Raw genomic sequence first — 20429 nt, forward strand, 5'->3', positions numbered from 1 at the left:
TTCAATCTCATAGTCCCAGGACGCAGCATGGAGCCTGGTTCCACACTTACTTAGTTGGTTGGCTGATTAATTCGTAGATTTTTTTAGGCAATGTCAGATTGATCTGGAGGGCCTAATGGCACAGCCAAAGCCACAGCAGGTAATGCCATCCCTACTCTTTACTGAGGATCAATCTGTCACTTCTGCTTTCACATTGTAGCCATATATGTGCCTGTGACTACTGCACTTCTAGAATTCCCCCATTCAGATCTGCGATTTCAACCAGCGATTGCCAAAACTGACTAATCGCCAAAACCCCCAGGGATCATTCACCAAGGCAGCTCCAAGGTCCCCGGGTGCTTTTGATCATCAGCTAGTTGAGCAAACATTAAGTTAACCAACAACAGGAAAGAGGAGGAACAGAGATCTGGAGCACAGGGGATGGGGACAGTTGGGGACTTCCCTAAAAGGGCAGGGGAGCTTGGGGACCTCAGGCTCTGAGAACATTCCCCTCTTTACGCCCTCCCCCTGCACCTCTCCATTTCCTATATCACCTAACATTGATGTGGCAGGAACATCTGGGCTACTTCAGGTTGGCAAACCGCAGGACCACAGCATCATGGCAGCTGTCACTTTAGATTCACCCTAGGTCATCAAAGTAGTTATCTGTGCAGAAAGGTAGCAAAGTGCTCAGGCCCCAGCCGCTCCTACGGTTCCAGCTTCCAACCTCTCCTATTCAAAATACCATTTCTGAGCCAAATCACTATATCCCTCCACCTCCCAACTCCATCCCCTGCCTCCAACATTGTTATTTGAAAATCCTCCTTCTCTCTGCGTGGCACGGTTGTTATAGGAGATTTCCAGGTTACAAGGGATTATATTCCAAAAATTCCCTTGTTGATTAGTTTTTTGGAACTCAAAATGCCTTTCCCGGAAAAATAATGTCTGATTTTTAGACTCACGCGTAAAGTTTTATTTAACATATACTTACACTAGTTCACGGCGTATTTCTCTCTCCAGCTGCTCCTCATTTAACTGATAAATAAACCAAGGCCCAGTGAAAGTGAGTTGCCAGCGAAGTGAGTTGCCCGGCCCATGGCTCCCAAGGAGGATTGAGTGAAGGCAGTGAACGGCTTGGTGGTTGTGTGGCAGGCACACCAGGTGGCTTTGGTGGACTGGCGCTAAGTCAGTAAACAGACTGGAGGGAGGGTTGTGTAAACGCCATTATAAGGCACCAGGGGAGCAGGGCTGGGTGGCTGCTTGGCTTCAATGTCTAGCCCGAGTGCTACTTGCAGGGGACAGTGTGGGGACAACGCTCTTCCCTCACCTCCAACTCCACCTTCCCCTGCATTCACTATAACAGATCATTATACAAGCTCACGTCTGCAGAGGTTCATTGTGTCAAGCACTATGCATGTATACTCACAACCCTACGAAGTTGCTATTCCCACTTTACAGATGAGGAAAGTGAGGCACAGAGAGGTTAAATAAATAGCTCAAGGTTGCAGCTGATAGGCGATGGAGCTGGGGTTCTTAACCGCTGCATAGTACTGCCCCTTTTATGTATAGCTGATCTGTTTCAATCCACAGCTAAACAGCTCTCCTTAAAGATCCAGAAAAACAGCTGACAACATGTACTGTCAAGGGGTGAGATAAAAAAAGAAAACGCTTTTTCAGTGTTCCAGTCTAGGGCATTCTGCTGCGGCATGGAAGCCTAATTATGTAACTTAGAACAAACCATTCCACTTTTCTTTTAAGTGCCAGTTCCTTCATCTGTTAAAGGAAAGCACTGGATGAGAAGGTTACTTCCAACTCTAACATGCTCTGGTTCTAATTTGCATGAAAATTAGACAGGCTCTAATGACTGTCTGATTGTAAATATTGCATCTACCTCTTTGTAGCCATGAAACTTCTCTAACCTTCAGTTCACTCACCTGTAAAATGGGGATAACAATAATAGTGACCTCTTAGGGTTATTGAGGAGATGAAATGAGAAAATAGTTGTAAAGCCTTTAGCATGGGGCTTAACTTTAACTATGTGATTAGTGTGTAGTACACGTTCAAGAACTGTTCCCTTTGTCTTTATCATCACCATCATCACCTTACACAGAGGTGCTACCTATCAGGGTGCTCTAATTCTAAAGGCCTGAACACTGTTGATGCAATAAAGAGTTGGCAAATTCTCAGAGTCGGCAAATTTGCAACCAAGATATTTAACTTTATACGTAAAAAAAATTTGTAGTTTGATTTGAGCTGCTCTTTCAGAACCGGGGAAAGTGATCATTCAAAATCAAGTCCCTTGAACTAAACTAACCCTACATGCACCTGTGTCATAGTCCATGGAAGAGAAAAGGATTCATTAGTGTTTCTAGGAATGTCACTGATTCCTATTTTCAGCTCCAGCCCCAAACAAGAACACGATTTCAGCAATGAGTTAAAAGAAGGCAGGCCCTCTGCCCCGCTTTTTGAGAAATTCTACTATAGGATGCGGTGCTCCTATCTCATGACACCTAGAAAAGGCACCGAGCTGGAAAATGAAGTCAGGAGACTCAAGTTCTAATTCCCTGGTTGTCACTAAGTGTCTCTGTGACCTTGGGCAAGTCACTTCCCCTTTCTGTGTCCGCTTTGCACCAGCAAACTGCTGTGCCTGAACAGGACAGTTTTTATGATCCTTCCAAATTTAAGATTTTGTGGTTGACAGAAGGTGATCTTATTGTTCTTACGACAGACTGTCCTCTCTTTTTCTTCTCTCCAGCTCAGGGTGTACACAAATGCCTGAATCCATACCCAGGGCCCAGTTCATATAGCAACCGCAGGCCACCAAGAGGGGGGTCGAGGGGGGGAGCGGGGGGGAGAGCTAAAACCTCTGACCTGGAGAGTCCGTAAGAATAGATAGAATTTCAGTGCTGGATATCACACGCTTTATCCCCCACTAAAGACATAAGAAGACCCAAAGAATGTGGCTCTAATGTGTGGACATTGTCATAGCAACTCACACCAGGGTCATCATATCCCTGAAAAGCGAGCATCTGAGGATTGCATCATCTGTCCTCTGGTTCTCCAGCAGGGGCCTGGGTAATTGCTTCAGGAGAATGAGAGGACAACAGTCAATACAGTCACAGCAAATGTCTCTCCTTCTTCACTGCCTATCCGCACCACCTCCCCATGGCTCGAAAATACCTCCGGCTGCGTCCTCTGTGACTGGACATAACCTTCCTTTGAGGGAGGAGGGGGTGTTTCCTATGTTTGTCCTGATCCTTGCCTGTTATGTAGCTGTACAGAGAGCTGGCAGCCCCCTGCGTTTCTGGACACATTCAGTGTGGTCCCAGGAACGGCTGGAATACTGGAGGAGAGGGAGGCTGGGGAACATCATCACGGGTGCCCAGGGAGAAGTGGTATGGTGAAGAGAGAACGGTGACTCTAACGCGGTGGAACAAGCACCTACTAGGGGCCAAGTATTTCCGCACGTTGCTTCCTTCAGTCCTTGAAGTTTGTTTGAATTTGATTCAAATTTTACACAAGAAACTGAATTTTGGATTTGGGGGATGAGGTGGGTGGGAAAAAGGGTTCCCTCCCACCACGACATTTATAAATTAATATGTTCTTTTACAGTTTTCAAGTCATAAGTATGTAGAGAATTTCTGCTTTGGGCAAAACCCTGTGATCAATTGCATGGTCCCGGAGGAAGCAGGAAAGGCTGCAAATACAGTCCTTCAAAAGAATTCACAATTCGCATGGGGGAATAAAACGAGCTCAGGAACATGCAGATGTCAGGCTGGCTGTGGCGAGGGTATACAAATGAGTAGCCTCATATCTCAAACTGGGATTTTGCAACTGTGAATCCACTCTTGACCAGTTTGTTTCTTTTGAGTAAGTAATGCATGCACACAATACAAATTCCCGTGGAGACAAAAATGATACTCAATGGAAAGCCTCTCCAGCTCCTTTTCCTCTCAGCCTTCCAGTTCCCATCCCCAGATGCAACCACATTTACAGTTTCTTGTATAGCCTTCTAGAATATTCTATGTATTTATATATGTCCTTGTGTGTTTGTATGTGTGTGTGTTTCTTTTTCCCTTCTTGTTTTACTCAACAGCAGATCTTAGAAGTTTTTCCATAGGAGTACAAACACACTTACCTCATTCCTTTAAATCAGGGTGGACACACAGCAGCCCACAGGTCAAACCCTGTCTCCGCCTGTTTTTGTAAATAAAGGTTTTTTGGAACACAGTCATAGTCATTCATTTCTGTATTTTCTGTGGCTGTTTTTGCACTACAGTGGCAGAGCTGAGTATTTGCGATAGAGAATGTATGATCTGCAAAGCTTACAATATTTACTCTATAGCCCTTTATAGAAAAGGTTTTCTGACCCTTGATTTAAATGACTGCCTAATATTCTATGTAGGAAGTATGGTCGTTTATTTTCAGTTCCTTATTAAGAATTCGCCAGTTCTTTCTAATCTGTTATTATTACAGATACTACTGTAATTGATATGTTAATACATGTATCGTTCTGACATTTGTATGTCCAGGTGTGGGATAACAGGGCAAAACATGTCATGAGCTTTTCGTGTACATACGTGTATGTCTGTTAATCTGGTCCCACCAGTATTAATCATGTGAAGGAAGCTTTAAGACCAGAAGATAAACTAATGGCAAGAATCAGTTGAGAAGTCTCTGCTGTTGGGAGATGAAATTAAGAACAGCATTTCGAAGGAGAGTAAACAGTGTTAGTTTTCAACCCTGCCCCTAGAATGGGACTGTGTGAAGCTGACAGGTGGAAAGCACGGGTCTCCATTCACATAAACCTACTGATGTATGGGGACTATGAAAACCAATGCAAGAGCACTCACTCCTGTTACGGTCACTCGTTGTCCTAATTGCAAGCTCCTCCTTACCTCCCTCCCTGCTCTCATTCCCCCAAAAAGCTGCATCAGAGCCTTGGGGGCAAATGTGTGACTGCCTATGGTTGCCCCTGCTTTTAGGGAGCGCTGTGAAGATTGCTGAGGTCACAGAGAGTTTGACTTTGTGGGATCAGGTTCGCTTGACTCTAACTTCGCTAGCCTAAACAGGTTTTGGTGACGGGGGCGCTGGGTTCGCCGGCCTCTGGAGGCCAGTGTCAGCTCATCCTTAGGAGCAGGGTCTGGAATGAACAAGCTTTGGGAGGAAAGTCGCCCCTTGGAGATTCGAAAGAATTCGGGCCTTTTCTATAAAGAGTGAGAAGTAGAAGCAAGAATCCAGACCTCTACTTTCCCCCACTAACAAACACCCTGCTATGTGTCAGGCACTATGCTAGGGTGAGCGTACAGGGACGAATAAGAGAATTTGGCCACCTGAAAAAGGGCTCAGAGGCTAGTGGAGTAAAACAGATTTGCAGTTCCCAAACTGTGAACACCTTTTACATTTTCAAGAAAAACACAGCAATGCTTGACATCTGTTGACCACAGTACGAACAACTAACTCAAAGTAGTTCACAGCTTTACCATTAGATTGAACCATTCCTTCTGATAATGCCGTATCTTTGCAAAGCTAAGTTTGGAGCAGTTGCTGTGCTATAATAGGAAGCGAGTAACGTGCAAAACTCAACACGGAAAGGCAGTGTCCAGGGTGATTCTAAGTTTGAGAAGCTGTATGTGCAAATCGTATACTCCTCCTGCTAATAAGTGACGGTTGCTATTTTAAGAATGAAATAAAACGTGTTATTTTTTCTTCCAATTTATGTGTACTGTTTTTTCAAATGACTACTAAGTTGTCAAGACAGAAATATTTATGAAGTTGTTTGGACCGAGCTCCCTAATAAATGGAACTGTTGTTCGGTATTTCTTTTGGCCTATGTGCTCTATAAAAAAAATTACCAAAACACTAAGAGCACTGTGAACAGAAAAAGTCTGGGAACTTTTGAGATGGACAGGCCGCTTACCAGCCCTGTGACCTCGGGAAAGTTAACAATCCAAGCTCAACCACTAGTGCCTCAATAATAAAAGAGGGATAACAAGACTAATAGCCCCCACAATAACTCGGGGGCTATTGTGAAGGTTAACAGATAATGCAAGTAAAGAATTTGGCCTAGGGCTTGGCACACAAGTGATCAATAAATACTAGCGGTATAAATCCACAGAACCCTGAGCACCATTAGAGAAGTATATTTAGCCCTAACTACCTTAACTACCTCAGCTTCAAACTCACTGGCTTTTCAGCCTACAGCTTCTCAAATCAAGTGCTATTGCTACAGTGACTGCTGTAATGTCTGTAATATCTGGTGTCAACCAAGTCATTCTGAAACCAGGAAATTAACCATCCCCCTGTGGTCTGTCACAGTACTCTGCGAATGATTTCAGTCAGTCTTCTGTTAGGGCTTTCCTCCTTATCTTAGCTCACAGATTGCTCATTCTGTTTGATAAAAAATAAAGTTTTAGTAAAGCTAGTGATACTTTATGAAGTCAATTTAAGACAAATTGCATCAAAATTATTCTCTAGTGTCTGAAATATGTCTAAGTTTCAAAAAGCTCTCTTGGCCTGACTATACTACGTTTTCATTGTAGCTTGTATTTTTTAAAGACTAAGTTTGGATCTAAGATCTTCTTTCTCTCCGATAAATTTATGGTAAGACTCGTGACTCCTCATTTAAAAAGACAAACAAACTAACAAACAAAAAAACCTCTTTTATTTTGGATGCTACCCTGTTTCCAAAACATGCATAAAGATGGCTATTTCCTCATTAAACAGCCTTCCTGGCCTTTCAGCAAAGCTGCTAACTTTTCTGCCAGTTCCAGATGGGTTTTAAGAACTTATTAGGCTTATTAATTTGAAGAAAGGTAGAACAGATTAAATAAAGAAGAAGGGAAAACCCACACTCTAATTGTCTAGATCAGTGGTTCCCAAATTGCTGGGGCAAGGAGGCATATACATACCAGAGGAAACTGGGAATACCTGGACACGTTTTTGAGTCACAGTTTGGAGGGTGGGAGCGGGGAGAAGGTGCTGCTACTGGCAGGTAGGGAGTAAAAACCAGGGGTGCTGCTAAACATCTTACAAGGCACAGGGCAGCCCTCACAACACAGAACAATCTGAGCCAAGATCTTCAGAGCACTGTGGTTGAGAAACCCAGTTTGATCTTGATACTGTTCCTTTTCTTCATTCAATCACACTTTTTGGTTCTTCTAATAACTCTTCTCCTGATCTAATGGGTCCTTTTGAAACATTAGCTTCTGAAATTAGGTTACCAACAGCTGCAGAAAAATATCAAGTGTTTCTCCAAATCAGAAGCCCTCAGTATTTCTTCTGCTCATTAGTATTGCCTGGGGGAAGTGAGGTAGGAGATTTTTCTGTGTGAGTGCCGGGATCATGTCTCGTGAAACCGAAGGATGGAAGCACGGACCCGGGAGAGGCGAGGCGTTGTCAAAGAGGATAGTTTATTAAAAAGCAAAGAATTACAGCTCGCGAGCAGAAGGGGGTTCCTGAATGGGATGCCCAGTGACTGAGGCAAAATTTCTTTCTTTTATACCTTCCCTTACCTGCTTGGGGAAGGGGGTTGGCGCCTTCTAATGGAATTCGTCTGTTTGCCCATCCTGAAGGGATTAATGAATCCATTCATATGTATCAGATCTGCTCCATTGTCCGGCTAAAAGGGATTGTGAGATAATTTATTAACCTCAGAACCTGGAGTTTCAGATTATGGCTGTCTTTTGTTTATTCCACCAGGGACCTTCCTGTCTGACTAACAACATGCTAACTAATCGTCTCAGAACTTTAAAACTATGTCACTGCTGTACTCCACCTTCAGACCAATTAAATCTGAATCTCCAGGGCTGGGACCTGATCGCAGTATGTTTTGCAAGTTTCCCAAATGATTCTTACATGCAGTCAGGGTTGAGCACCATGAATCTAAATTATTTTCTACACTAAATATGCACAAAGAGAGAACTCAGCTGTGGGACGGGGAGTTAGTGATGTTGCTATCAGTATAGAAATGCTGTTTTGTCCCCTCAGGGTCATGTTGACTATTTGAATCAAGAGCTATTTGAGATTTTTCACTCATGTGGCTTGATCACCTGAGATTTACGAGTTTTTGTGGTGGATCCATGTATAGCCAAAATTTTATGTATCTGTAAGTTTCCAAGTGTTTTTTTAATCTTTTTTTCTTTTTTAATTACAAAGAAATGAAAATCAGATAGCCCTGTTCCAGTGTCCCAAAGCTTGACTTTCCCCTTTCCTGGAGTCTAGAGAAGCCAGGAATGTTTCTTCCATGGATCTCATGCACCAATTGAACCTGGATGCCTCTCAACATCCTGAAAGGTCAAAGGAAGGTTTTCCAATTTACCCTTTGTCTGCCCTTTCACTCCTGCTCCCAGTGCTCCTAGCAAATAGTGGTCAAGCAGATGGTTTTGGTGTGATGCCCCAGAGGCTAACAGATGTGAATTCTGATGGAATAACAAGAGGACAGAGCTTTTCCAGTGCTGCATTCGAACCAAACACATGGTCTGCCCCCCAACAAATAAGTAGTGCTTCCTATGGCTGATTTTCAATCTTCTAAAACAGGGTCAAAATCTTTTCAGACTAAAGGGAGAAATAAAGGAAGTCAATAAGAAAGAACTAATTTCAACTGCACAAGAAATAAACATTTTTAGTGGACAATCTACTTCTCATTTCTAAGCATTAGATATTAACATAAGACTGGGGGTTCAAGAAAATGAAGGCTCAGCACTCAACCCTGCAGAGTAGATGACGTTTATTTCTACCTGCTGACCCTGCCAATGCCTTCCTGGAAGGATCCCAGATGTTTGGGGAATTAGGCGTCTTTCTCTTGATGGTTTCTGATAAACTAAAAGTATTCTGTTGAGATTGAGCCCTGGTCCATAGTTGGATCCTCAGGGTTCCAAGAGTTTCCTTCTAATGGATATTTTTAATTATGCTGTTATTTTATTCTAAACATTATGTTTAATACTATTCTGATCTCCTGAATAACTACCTTATGTTTAAGATGCTACTCGCTGTTATTGCCTGAATTTGTGCTTGGGACTTTCAGAAAACCATAGGTAGTATTGAGGGTCCCATTATGTGGCACCAATTGTGGATGTAAAAGGGGCTACATACTAAACCTGACAAGCACAGGGAAGGCCAGCATGGCAGGCCCTACAAACTCAGAGACTGAAAATAACCACGTAGGATGATCTGAATGTAGAAATTCCTAACTAAAAGCAGGTCATGGTGGCTAGTCACATCCTAAGCCTGTAGTTTCCTTGACAAAGGTCCATCTTTACGTTAAACAAGCCTATCTATTGTCTCTTTGCATCTAAAATAACATACCCTTGGAAAGTCAGAATAATTTCTTTTCTTCTGGACTCGTCAGGGCACAACCTCAGTTCCACAGCACGAGATCACAGAAACCCTCATTATTATCTTGTTCCCCGCATAACATCTGTATGTGCTGTGAGTGTTAATTGTTAGCTATCCTGTACCCACCAATGGAAAAGAAGTATGGGTCTCTCCATTTTACTTTTAATCTAATCCCAGAGATATCCCCACTTTGCTTTCTTCTCCCACCCCCTTAATCTACCACCAATGGATTTCAGGTAACCCTCCTTACGGCTCCTCCTTTGATTCTAATGTATAAAATAAATTGCAAAACTGCCATTCTCTGGGGCATTTTCTTAATCTGTTGAGATTTTGCTTCCAGGCAATTGTCGTCAGCTTGGCTCAAATAAACTCATTAAACTTCTCTATAGGTTTAGACGTCTTACATCGACGTAATCTTACTTTTCTCCAAAGTTAAGGTGAGTCGATAAATGTACTCAGTACACAGTGAAAACCATTAGTTCCCATCATTTTCTTCCCAAATTCTATGTGTCCTTTGAGATCTCACGGGCACCTTACTTATACCTTTACTATAAAACTATGTCCTCTGTTGAAACCGTCTTTTTCAACCATTCTCTGTTTCTCCACCAGTAGACTATGAGCCCCTCAAAAGCAGGGACCGTGGTTGTACTTCAGTCCTCTTTGTATGTCTGGCACCTAGCAGCTAATAGATGCTCAGCAATTGTTTGACAAACAAATGATTTAATAAATGAATCAATTAATAGAAAAACAGCTACTTTAAGCCAAAAAATGACTTGAAGGGATTTTTTTTTTCTGGGAGATTTAGACACAATCAGCTAGAACTATTTATATATCAATTAAATCAAAGTTTCAGTGGCAGCCAGGCACCAGAGCAGTCACCCAAAAGCCATTGCACATTTGCCCAGACATCAGTGACGTAATCTGCACCCTGGGTTAGCCAGTATCTTGGAGGGCAGGTGCCTCAAGGTCCACTGTCCTGGGACGTCTTCTATGGCCTCCTCTCCCTGGGAGAAGCCTGCTATTTAATACTAGCCTGGGAGACGCTCACTGAAGTAAAAGCTTTGCTCACTCACCTTTGGTGTTAAATGGGGATATCCTTCCCCTACTGAACTGCTTGCTTCTTGGGAGCTGCTTGCTTGTATAAACAGTTTGTTAGGCAAGGCTGGAGGAATGAGTGGCGGGAGACCAAAATTGGTCTATTAGAATTTATTTGGGGTGTTTGAGCTGCAGGAGGTCAGGCTAGAAAAGACCATTACCTCCCCGAGCAAAAACGGGTATGGAGTTTTATAGCAGGGGGTAAATGAGGTTGTTCTCCCTTCAATGCTTCAGGGGGTTTTCGTTGCTGTGTCTCTAGCAACCAAGGGTTTTGGGGCATGACCAAGCCCTCGGGCCCCCACCCTGGCCCCCAGGCCTCCATCCCAGGCTCGCTCTGATCACAAGCCCCTAGGAGACAAACAAAGTACAAAGCAAGACAGGATAAGATGGTTTCTACATTCCAGGTGGCTTCTCCAAGTCTAAGGCAAACACAAGCCCGGTAGGTACAAAGTACCAAGCAAGACAAGATGGCTTTTAAGATAAGAAGGTTCCTGTTCCTGACCTAAATATGGCTAACACAGTTTACTCCAAAGCAGATGGCAGACATTTTCTGTAAAGGGACAGAGAGTACATACTCTAGGCTGTGTGGGCCATGCAATCTCTGTCGCAACTATTTCATTTGGCCATCATAGCCCAAAAACAACCACAGACAACCTGTAAAGGAATAAGCATGGCTGTAGTCCAGTAAAACTTGGGGAAACTAAAATTGGAATTGTATCTAATTTTCACATGTCACAAAATATCGTTCTTCTGATTTTTTTTCCCTCCTTAACCATTTAAAAATTTGAAAATCATTCTTAGTTTGTGGGCCATACAAAAATAGGGGGCAGGCCTGACTGGGCTCTGTAGTTTGGCTACCCCCGCCCCAAACTACTATCTCCCCTCAAGCTTCATACCTATTTCTTGTACTCCAGTTAAACAATGGTATTCAGATGAGAATATTTCTAGAAAGTAATGGGTTGTCTCATGAGTCACTTACAGCTTGGTGTGAATGAGTAAAAATCAAGGCCTTTCCTCAGAGACTGGAGAGAACATGAAGATTGAGGACGCTCAAAGGAAACAAGACAAAGTCAAGTTTAACCCATCAAAGACTTGCCTACACCATGCAAAAGAGAGCGTACTTCTCTTGCTGCTCAGGTCGAGTTGATTTTTCACTGAGAAAGAATGAGCTTATTTCTGTCATCAGAGTAAATGTTCTCATTTCAGATAAACCAAGGAAGCTGTTGATGTCGTCTTGGGCCCCACACTTTTATGTGTGCGACTTGCTGACCTCAAATTCAGTGATGCCTGTGAGGGGTTGGTCTGGGCATTGCTGTCAGGCAAAGAGAACTCATCTCTGATGTGATTCGGTATTGTGCCAATCTGCACAGAATTAGAAGATGGATTATTGCGCATTTGTTTTCCTTTAGGAATTAGGGCTGGCACTGGCTTAGCTTCAGTGCAGCGGAAGTATTAACTGAAATGCATGTCTATCTTTACAGCCACATCCCATTTAGTCACGGTGACTTTGGGGTGACTTCTAAAGCAATCTCATCAGAATGAGTTGGCAGATTAAGGCTAACTTTCATGTCAGAACTGTAGGCAAGGAGAAATGAAATGTGCCACATCAGTCCTCCCCGTGCAGAAAATGAAGCTGAACTGCATGACATTGGGGCTAATGCGTATTGGTTCAACTCTCAAATGGATCTCCTTTAGTCAACTAGTTCAGGAAGATTCAAAGCGATATGAAACCTTCAAGACAAGGTGAAAACAGTTGCTGGCTATGCACTGTGCTGCCGGGCTGTCTTGTTTGCCGTCAGATGCAATTTGAAGTTCTCTCCTTGTCTCCTTACCTGGTTGATAAGTTCACTAAGCTCTCTCGGAGCCAATACGCGCATGTGCACTGAGGATGGCTCCTCTGGATGGCCCTCCTCTTCACTGAGAAGTCACCTGACTCTGGGAGCCTCAGCTTCTTCATCTGCAAAATGGGGCTTAGCGTCCAGATCCCAGAATCGCTGTGAGGATTACATGAGATAACATATGTGAGGATGCCTCATAAACTCTACAAATATTGACTTTTGTTTTACCTTCTCTTTTTGCCTAGAACTCAAACAGGAATATGAACTCTTCAGCTACCTGCAAACTGTGGAATGAACCGCTGAGTCCGTGACCCAGGGAAGAATTGCTCACTGATGGTCTTCTTGCCTCTTGCCCCCATCAATGAGTACTTACCAAAAGGATGTAGACACTGGAGCGGGAGACATTTGATTTACAGGAACATGAATTTTTTGAAGGATCAAGATGAAAGATATGTTTTTCTGATGCAATTCAATGTGTTGATAGCCCCTCATTTTTACTTGCACTGTCCCTGCCAAGCCAATTCTGAACAGATCACCAACCCTTGTATCTTTCAAACACACATAGCAAATCCTCAGCACACGACCACGTAAATAGGCATTACACACAGACTCAGCCTGACATATAGACAGCTAGGTGGTCACCCATGTTCTGTGGTGCAGGATTGTTACCCAGGTTTCTCTGCTATGAAATACCTCCCTCCGAATTTAGGGTGTAGACCCAAAATGTCACTGTTATGGCATTGTTCATTGAAGCTATAAAACTGCTCTTTTTCAAAAACAAATATTTCTTAGAAAGGTGATATTTTGCTACCACCAGGCATTCGCAACTTCATGAAAATGTCTTTTATTTTTTTTTCTAAAACAGGCAGTCAAGGGCTTCTTTGAAGCTAGCTTTCTTCTTGAGAATTGGCCACAAAGTGTCTCTTTCTCTTGGACCTCACCCTGGTCCTGCTAGGCCTCCCAGGATGGAGGGCAGGACTCCCCCCAAATGGGGACACTTGAACCTCTGTACTGGTTTACATTAATTGAGTACTTGACATATGCCAGGCACTACTATTGAGAGCTGTATGGGTCTGAATTAATTTAACTCTCACATACGGCCTACAAGCTAAATGCTATTATAATCCACATTTTACACATTAGTAAACTGAAGCACAAAATTAAGTAACTTGTGCAAATTTAGAAAACCGTTAAGTGGGAAAACTGGGACTTACACACTGGAGTCTGACTTCAGAGGCCATACTCAGCTTGCCACTCAGAAAAGAAAAGGGAAGAAGGACGTGATCCAAAAATGCTTTGCCTGTTAGCCCCGCAGCCCCTAATGGTGTGGTGGGGGTGGTCGTGGTGTGCCTGCCTCTTCTCCAGAGCTGGCAGTGGTCTTCACACTGGGGAACAAATGCTCCTGCGTGTGTGCAGAAGCTTTCCAAGGGTTATGTGGGTGCAGTCAGTTTTAAGGGCACTGATTTCCACGTCCTCACCTTCCAAGTGTACTTAACTAAAATGGATCTTCTCGAGAACTTACCAGTGATAGACAGGCTTTCTCTCCCCCCTCCCTCCCACGATAGCCTTTCTTCCAATTTACGACAGAAAAGGACACCTCTCACCCTTCCCAAACATTGATCAGATGCATTATCCCAGGTTGTCAATCTTTAGGACCCCAAGCAAGGAACAATTCGAAATTCTGGAGCTGAGAAAGTGAATAATTCTAATGAATGGATAACACATGCTTTAGAAAAATCAAATGTTTCCAGTTCTTTGCTCTCAGCAAAACTGAAACACTACCTAATAGAGCGGATGGCTCATTAAAAATAATTGTTGATGCTAAAGCACCATGTGACTATTGGCAAATTGTTCAGGAGTTGAAGGATTGAATGACATGGTTATAACAAAATGCGTTTGATATTTATGTGAACAGATTTTTTTTTAGTGTTTACATCTATTAAAATGAAAATAGGAATATCATTTTACATTCATTTTTGATATTTATCCATGGATAGTAATACTGTTCATGTACATGTATATGGCTAATTAGGGGGGAAACCCATCCACTAGAGGTGCATTTCCAATTTTTGTTACTTTTTATCTTTAATAATCACCGAAATTTATAATATAATAATGTCTTGATGTATTACACACTAATAGTCATTGTGGTACTATCTCAACGCAGAAGACTGTTTTTTGACACTTACACCAGAGGTTCCCAAACTTTCTTGTTTGCCAGCATCCCTAGTGAACCAGTAATTTCCGCTGTGTCCCCAGACCAAAAGAAATACCTCTCGGTTCCATTTATCAACTGCTTAGATCCAAACACATAAGTATTTATGTCATAACAACGTAATAGCCATCTGTAAAAATAAAACACATAAAGTGAAATAAAAAAATAATATTTTTATTTCATTCTTAAATAGCCACCCTGGCTTATTGATGGAATGTACGCATACGTGCCTGTTGTACGCTGCACGACTTCTCAAACTTGGGAATCAGATTGGCCACCATTACCCTCATTTCTCGTTCCAGGCTTACTTTTGTGCTGACTTGCTTTTTAATCACAGCATCTGCCAAAAAAACAGCTTTGCTAAAATATATGTCATCAAAGGAATGTAGTTCAATCTCATGTCAAAGCTGTGAACTACCTCCACACTGGTTGTTCGTAATGTGTTTCCCTTGAAAATTTAAAATATCTCGCACATCTGAGTAAACAGTTCAGGAGTCGCAGACTCAGAGCCTTAGGTTCACAGGAAATGTTTAAAAAATTTTTAATTTATATATTTCTTTTGTTGCAGAGAAAATGAGTGTGTAATTAATAAGACTTACAAGCATAAACTGTATCATGTTGGAGTAATATTCCATGAAGAAAGTGGAATGGAAATATACTTTGTTCACGTATCTTTTAAATGGATGATGTTAGACGTCGATTTGATATGGTGTTTACATATCATTGGATACATTTAAAAGAATGATGACGGTTTTATTTTTAAATATCGTTATTAATGATATACCAGAAATTGTATCCTTTGCCACTGTTTAAATTTACAACAGTTACGTGTCAACTTAAATATGTGGGAAGGGATCATAATGTTTCAAAATTCTTTTAGGGCCACGCTTGTCAGCGTTGGCACCATTGGCATTTGGGGCTGGATGTGTCTTTGCTGAAAGGCAGTCCTATACATGGTAGGATATTTCCTAACAGCGTCCTTGGTCTCTTCCCAATAATGCCAGTAGCATTTTGCCCTAAGTTGTGATTACCAAGGTTCTCCAGATATTGCCAAATACCCAGAGTTAAGAACCACTTTTTAAGGGGCACTTGAGCAAAAAGGATAAAAACCACATACTAGACTTATATGAGAAGCAATAAAAGCATAATCATTAGTAAGTTGGGTTTTAGAACATCAGGTCTTACTCTTACTTGCCTGGGCAAGACAGCTCATTTTTCTAAGCCTGTCTTTTCATCTGTAAATAGGAATGAATTTTATTAGCACCCTAGAGAGTAGTTGTGAGCCTTAGATGAGAATATGCATGTGAGATCCTTAGCAGAGCCTGACACATAGTAATCTGTTAACAAATCTGAAGCGTTATTAGTTATTCCCGACACTTCCTCAGTATGTACTTCTGTACAGAGGCTTCTCGTCTATTGTATCATCTGTCTGAACTCCTCTGTCTGATAGTCAGATCTTTTTAATCTACCCTCACACTATCTAGCTAACCTCACACCCTTGTAAGAAAAGCATTGCACGCCAGACTCACAATTATGCAATATAATTTCTTGTTTGAGTCTAGTTCTGTGCTCTGTCACCAAAGACCTGTGTGAGCCATTTGGCCTATCTCCTGGTATGTGTGTGTGTGTGTGTGTGTGTGTGTGTGTGTGTGTGTGTGTGTGTGTTGGGAGTTGTGTAGTGGAACTTGGTAATCTCAGATTGTTTCTTTAAACTTCAGAAGACGGAGAAGGGAAAAAAGAAAAGGAAGAAGAAGAAAGAAGGGTAATTCTCACTTCGAGGTAATTCTCGCAGAATGCTCATTGTTCTCTTATAGACCATACTCCGCCTGCCTTTATCGGTGCAGCTCCTGTTCCTCTCTGCCTATTCTGACTCTCTGTGAGCCCAGCTTAGATTCCACCTCTCCTCTTAAACCTGCTCTGCTCACATAGCTGTCTCACTTCTCTAAACTTCCTTAGCACTTAATGACATGCTCTCAGGTCACAGTGGTCTCCACTTGTTTCTTGTGACTCTATTGAAATGATGACTTCTTTGGATACAGAGTACCTTACATCCTTTTTTCAGTATGTGTGTGATGTTCAGACTGCATCACACAATGTTGAATAAATACTGGTTACTCAGTTCATCATCTGGCATGTTATATTTTGGTGTGTGCTACATATTAAGCGTGTGTCCTAGAAAAGTTTCTCTAGCAATTATCATGGGGTTTGAAAATAAATAGCCACTTAAAGTTATACAAGCTTATTGGACAGGGCTATATCATGGAAATTCCCATGATATTTCACGTCTAATGTGCCGCTCAGTGGTTGAACAGTGATGGCAAGTTCAAGGAACATTAGATACCCAAGCTACTCTTGTTCATGTACTTTTATGGGCTCTAAGAGTGCTCTCCTAAGTAATTCTTTCAACTGTGGTTCATTAACAGCTGTTAACAATCGCCTTCTGGCTTTAATTAATTACCTTGCCTTGGAGTTAAAGAGTGAGAATGGTTGTCAAGGGCATTATTTGCTCCATTACCCAAAAGCCAAAGATAATGGGTGTTAATGAATCGGAAGCTGGAACACCCAACCCTTCTCCAATCCCACAACTGTAAAAACTTATTCTGCCCTTTAAGGTGGGTAACATCAGCCTTTAGAAAGAGCTTGCAGTCAGGGCAATCCTAAATGGAATAAGAAGACGGAATATCTTCATTTCCCTTCCTGCAGAAACACTAAATTTCCGCATTAATGATAAGGCTCAGCTTTTTAGATAATTCAGGGACCAATTACCGAGGCTTTTTGCTTTCTCTCATTGTCTATTCCTTCTCTTAGTCTGCGTTTTGGCCATTTCATGGCTGTTTCATAGGTGACTTCATCCATAAGCTAGTTATACCTTATATGGTATAAGTTGAACTCCATTTGGTGAGACTTCTGTAATAAAACTACACTTTACTTTTGTTTGCTTTTAAAATGTTCTATTAGGCTTGGATTTGTAACTATAAAAGGGATACTTTCTTCTTTTAAAAAATTAAAAAAATATATTTTGGGGTAACATTGGTTAATAAAGTTGTATAAGTTTCAAGTGTACAATTCTATAATATATCACCTGTATATTGCATTGTGTATTCTCCATCGAAAGTCAAGTCTTCTTTTTTTAAAGAAAGAAATAGTGTTCACTAGAAAAGAGGTAAATCTGATTTTATTTGAGGTAGTTGCTAGGGAGATACTTGGTGTCTTGTTGGAAATAACAAAGCTGCAGGGGGTAAAGAGCTAAGGTGAAGAGAAGTAAATCAGAAGCCAAGTACCTTGTCTCTAATAGGAAAAATAAATTATGGCAGTTCTTAGTGATTTGCTTATTTATGTGTCGGAGAGGGTTCTCTTTTTACTTGAACCAAGGGAATGGAAAGCACATCTTTCTGATTAAATCAGAAGTTGTCAAAAGTTTGTGGTTCCTCTCCCCATAACAGATTTTGAACTGACATTGGCTTTGGGTCTTAAAACTATTACAGTCCTAGGGTCATTAAGGGTGAGGTGGGGTCCAATGGTGGATTAAGCAGTGGTTAAAACCTCTTTGGAATTCACACCATTTGAAATGTTCTAATTGGGTACAATTTCTTAAGAAAATTATAAGGAAATTACAGTTTAAAATTGTATGATATATTATATATAGCAGTAGAGGCATGTCAACCTAACTGCTAGTACTGAGGAAAGGATCCTTAACTTTGTGGTGTGTAAGGGGGTGGGCGGAGCTGTGTGAAGTGGGTGCATGAGTGTGTGCAGTGTGTGCAAGTATGTATGAGTATGTGTGTGGTGTGTCTGTGTGTAGGTGGTATGTGGGATGTGTGAGTGTGTGTGTGTGTGTGTGTGTGTGTGTGTGAGGGCTTCACTCAGAAAGTAACTCCTGAGCTGAGTTTCAAGAAAGGAGCGTTCCAGGTAGGTAAGAAGGGCGAGGACTTCAGGCAGAATTAACAGCACTGTAGCAGTAGAGAGGAAACAGTACTGAGGAAACAGTAGCTAGATCCTGCCAAAGCAGAGAGGGCAAGCTGGGAGATGAGGCTGGCTGAGCGGATGTGGGCCGGGTCACACATGCATTCATTGTCTGTCATACCCAGGCACAATATATAAGACTTGAGAAAAAGGCAACTAGTTTGGTCAGCAATCAGACGACTATTAAACTGCCAGCGTGGATCTTGACCTTCTGTGCTGAGGGTTGGCAAATTGTCTGCTCCCTGCCCATCCCCTTGGGTTCTCGGATCCTCTGATGCGAGCTGATGCCAATTTGTTCGGACTTAACCGAATTCACACATGGATCCATTTTCTTGGTGTTTCCTCCTGGTTTGTCAGACACGTTCGGCTCTGATCCCAGCTTGCTGGCTCTGAATCTGCTCCTTTCAGCTGAAAGTCACATCCAGATCTCTCCTTAAAATGGAGAGATCCAGAGTATTCCCTTTCTGCGTATCTCATTTCTGTCTCATCCATATCCAGCTTTCTAACCAAGTGTTTACTTTGGATGTTCTTTTCAGCCCTTGACACAAACTTCAAATGCCTCTGCTTACCTATTTGAAGTAAAGGGTTTGTTGTTATTGTTGTTGTTGTTTTACTTTGTCTTAAAACACAACTGAATGAAAAAACCATGTGCCTTTCCTTTCCCACTGTGGTATAGTAAAATGTATTTGGTCTTTTTCCCTGGTTCCTGGCACAAAGCTCCTTGGGATTTCCTGAATGTTAGGAGTGTCTTTCGTCGTCACTCGTAAGGAGCTGCTTTAGAGCCCACCTGAGTTTATGCTAATGAGGTGACTTAGGATGGGGCCTCAAGGTTGCCTCAGGATGGGGGGCTGGTCACCAGAAAGACAAGTGATTACAGGGCTGGAACTTTTAGTCACACCCCTGACCTGGGAAGGGGGTCAGGGATGACTACAGATTAAGCTCTATGAAAACTCTTGAATGACAAGAGTTGATGAGCTTACATGTCGGTGACTGCACCCATATGCTGGTAAGGTTGGACTCTTCGGGTTACTTGGGAACAGAAGCTCCTATATTTGGGATCCTTCTAGATCTCACCCTACGTACCTCTTCATCTGGCTAGTCATCTCTACCTTTTATGATATCCTTTATAATAAACTGGAAAATGTTTCTCTGAGTTCTGTGAGCTGCTCTAGCAAAAACAAACAAAAACCGAGGAAGGGTCGTGAGAACCTCAATTTATAGCCAGTCAGTCAGAAGCACAGGTAACAACCTGACCTTGCAAGTGGCATCTGAAGTGAGGGTGGTTTTGTGGGACTGAGTCTTTAACCCATGGGATCTGATGTTATTGCGAGGTAGCGTCAGAATTGAGTTAAATTATAGGACACTCGGTTTGCTGAGAATTGCTTGGTGGTGTTGGGAAACACACATCCAGCCCACCACTCTGTGGATAAAAAAGGGTTTCTATGGAAAGTTACCTCACAGAGTATCTGATCATAAATTCCTAACTGGGTAAGTCATGGTAGGCAGTCGAGGCCCAGGCATATAACTTATTTAGTAAAAGGTTTATCTCTGCTTTAAGCAAGGCCTGCCCATTGTGTCTGTGCATCTGGGCTACTTTTCAGACCTCTCCTTCTAAAGTATGACCACCCTCAAGAAAGCACAGAAGCTTATCCATCCTGTAATCTGATCCCCACCTTCCTTTCTTCCACCTTCATGTAATCCTTAATTTCAAACGCATAAGACAAATTACAAACTGTTATTCTCTGAAGCATTTAGCTCAGTCTATTGAGATCTTGCTTCCAGGTATCGCCTCTGTTTGGCTCAAATAGATTTTTATAAAAATTCTCTCCGGGTTTGGACGTTCTTATATTGACAAATCGATCACATTTGGCCATTAAGGCCAAAAGATCTCATCACCAGTGTTCCCCCATCCTTTATTGTAGTCATGGTTTGGCAGTCCTTCTTGAAGATAGAAAGATGAATTTGGAACCTATCAAAGTTCCTCCAGTTCTGATAACTTCATG

Source organism: Rhinolophus ferrumequinum, chromosome 6 (assembly GCF_004115265.2).
Source record: "Rhinolophus ferrumequinum isolate MPI-CBG mRhiFer1 chromosome 6, mRhiFer1_v1.p, whole genome shotgun sequence".
In the NCBI taxonomy this organism is placed as follows: domain Eukaryota; kingdom Metazoa; phylum Chordata; class Mammalia; order Chiroptera; family Rhinolophidae; genus Rhinolophus; species Rhinolophus ferrumequinum.